Source organism: Eulemur rufifrons, chromosome 25 (genome assembly GCF_041146395.1).
Source record: "Eulemur rufifrons isolate Redbay chromosome 25, OSU_ERuf_1, whole genome shotgun sequence".
NCBI classification, from domain to species: Eukaryota; Metazoa; Chordata; class Mammalia; order Primates; family Lemuridae; genus Eulemur; species Eulemur rufifrons.
Window position 1 is genome coordinate 20255627 of NC_091007.1, and position 3161 is coordinate 20258787.

At 50.4% G+C, this 3161-nt stretch overlaps 1 non-coding gene across 1 annotated transcript; it reads left to right on the forward strand.

Moving 5' to 3' along the window:
• Positions 1-457: 457 nt before the first annotated feature.
• LOC138375446 (U4atac minor spliceosomal RNA) lies at positions 458-582 on the forward strand. The gene has a single exon (XR_011231515.1). It is a non-coding gene; the product is annotated as a U4atac minor spliceosomal RNA (small nuclear RNA).
• The last annotated feature ends 2579 nt before the right edge of the window (positions 583-3161 follow it).

Below are 3161 nucleotides of genomic sequence, written 5' to 3' on the forward strand. Positions count from 1 at the left end.
AAGCAGTAGATCTGGATTCAAATCCAGGTCTAATTAGCCACGACTATGCTGCCCGCCGTCCCCAAGACCAGTAAACTTTTGAGAAAATGTTTTAGAACTCTGCTAGGAGACTTCCTGTGCACAAGGAAAATGACAGGAGCCGGTGGGCAAGACCAGCCCTGGGACGCTTCTACAGTCTGCCACGTGGCCCAGGTAGGAAGGAACGCGTTACGGTCCCCAGATCATCCGCTTCCGGAGAACAGGGAAATGGAATATGTGCCACTGGGCACAGTGCCCTTATACATGTATGTGATTCAGGTAAGCCAACACGGTGTCACATGTGAGAGTGGCGTGCCTGACCTCAGGGGACGACTGTACACGTTTCAAAATATCTCCTCTCCTCACGGCGTAGCTGCGAGCCAGGGAGAGAGGTGCCGTCCCCGGGGAGAGGTGCCGTCCCCGGGGAGCGTACAAGGTCACCGTCCTTTCCGTGGGCGGCGCCGCTGTCCCATGAACAAGCAGTGAGTGCAGCCCTGCTGATGCCTACGCAACACGCCCGCGTCAGCTAGCGCTTGGCTTTACTTCGGTGCGATTTTTGGAAAAAAGAAAAATATTTTTCCACCAAAAAAAAAAAAAAAAAAAAACAACATACAAGGTAGCAGCTCTAGGCCGGGCTGGCTTCCTGGATGTCCCACATGTTCAGAAAGTCCCAGCACTTGGCGGTTTCCATGCTCCCCCAGCACATGCGGTTTCATTAATTATTCATTAAAATTCTTTCTCATTTGCTCTTTGAATTTGTGTTCTGTAAGTAAAGTCTGACAGGACAACGGGACAGGCACCGGGGCTGGCTCAGCTCCTGTGGTCCCTACCGGCCACTTCCCTGCCCACCAGTCCTTGGCCACCTGGTCCCCGTTGCCACACCCAGCAACCGCTGCCCCCGCCCCTGAGGGACCCCTGGTGTGGGCGTGGGAAGGGCTTCCTTTTTTTTTTTTTCTTTTATTCTTACAAAGCAATTCACAGTCAGGTTCCCTTAAGTAATAGTTGCCCTTGGGCCATTGAAAACCTAATTCCTTTAGCCAGAGCGGTGGCTCATGCCTGCCTGTAATCCTAGCACTGTGGGAGGCCAAGGCGGGAGGATCGCTGGAGGTCAGGAGTTCAAGACCAGCCTGAGCAAGAGTGAGACCCCCGTCTCTACTAAAAATAGAAAGAAATGATCTGGACAGCTAAAAATAAATAGAAAAAATTAGCCGAGCATGGTGGCGCATGCCTGTAGTCCCAGCTACTCGGGAGGCTCAGGCAGAAGGATCACTTGAGCCCAGGAGTTTGAGGTTGCTGTGAGCTAGGCTGACGCCACGGCACTCTAGCCCAGGCAACAGAGCGAGACTGTGTCTAAAAAAAAAAAAAAAAGAAAGAAAGAAAATCTAATTCCTTTAATAAAAATGTATTTATGCACAACTAGAATGGATGTTCTGCAAGGCAGAGATCTTTGTCTGTTTTGGTCACTGCGGTATCCCAAATGCCTACAACAGTGCCTAGCACATGCAAAATTTGTTCAATGAATGGATGACTTTTCAGAACCCTATCTGTGGAGCGGTGTTCTCCAGAAGGCAAGGCCAGCATCCTTTTGCATATTGTTCTCAGAACCAGGCACAGAGCTGAGCGCCTGGGAGGAACGGGGTTAATTCCAGCTGGAGGAGCCGTTTATTCAGTTGTCTGATTGGACGGGCGAAAGCAGATGGGCCGCCTTCTCACCCAGTGCAGCCACACTTGCTGCATTTTGAGGTAAGTCTCTGCATCGCTTACAGGTGGTGTCGGGGCTGTGCCACGAACGTTGCTCAAATGCCCAGTGATGAACGACCACGGAATAAGTGGCTGGGGTAAAGCCTCAGCTAGAAGGACCATGCAGAGCAGGCTCTTCCTTTGGCCACTGTCTGGCCAAGTTCCCTATTTGCCTTGGGCGGAGGACCCGGGGCTGGCGTCCCAGCCACTGGTGGCCTCACCGCGAGGCCCTGGGCAGGAAGACAGGAAGTTGCAGTGGTGAGCAACGGCACTCAGCGGCACTCAGGGTCGGCAGCGTGTCACAGATTTCACGGAACATGGATGCAGCTCTCGTAAAGGGCTGACCACAGAGCCAAGAGCAGCTTGCGTGCTCTGCCCAGGTTACCCGAAACGCCGGGCCCAGGAGTCAGGAGTCTGACGCACAGGGAGAGTTTCAACAAGACTTGGCCAGGTCCCCACTGAGTACTTAATTTCTACCGGGGTACATTCAAGCACAGAGCACAGTCGGACATAGAGCTTTAATGACTCCACACCCAACTTCACCCAGAGATGTATTTCTCTACCACTAGGGGAATGAGGTCGCTTAGCCTGGAAAACAGATGTTAGAGAACCATGTTAGCATCAGGAGGAAACTAAAAACGTAATTGTTTTTAAACAAGAAAATTATCAGTCAACTGTTCTCCAGGTTCACAAAGGGCGAAACAGAAGGAAATAGGTCAGTGTTTGGAGAAGACGCATTGATTAGCTGAATGGGTGCTTTCAATGGAAGGATGGCTCGTACATGAAACAGGCTCGAGGAACAACTGTAAAATCTCCCTCGCTAGAGAGACAGGACAAGGACCTGTATGTTCATTCAACGAGCATGGCAGTGTTCAACCAGCAAGCGCACAGCACACACCAGATGCTGGGGCAGATGCAAAAGAAATGCACACTGGTGTCTAACAGCGGAGATGGGCCTGTGCTCCACTGTGATGCAAAGCAGGGATCACACGTCCATCCAACACACCTGCAAGAACCTCCCATGTGAAAGGCACCATACACGATTCTAGAGCAGATTATAAAATTGAATAAAAGTTCTGCTTCTAGGAGTATGGTAGATGAGACATCGTGAAACTCTGCTATAAAACCTAAAAAATGTAGATAAAATATAAAATTCAATATTGGAAATGAATGGATAAGCTCGTAAGAAACCACGGAAGTTCCCACAAGAACAAAGTAGAAGTACAAGTTCAGAGAGGCAAACCCACAAGGATGCTCTGGCTAATCCAGAAATATCTACCAACCCCCAGTGGCCTAACCTCTGTTTGAACAGTTTTGTTTAGGGACACAGAAGATAGGCCTAGTGCACCAATTGCAAGGGAGGCAAATCAACGAACACTCCCCACCCCCCAAACACACCCTCC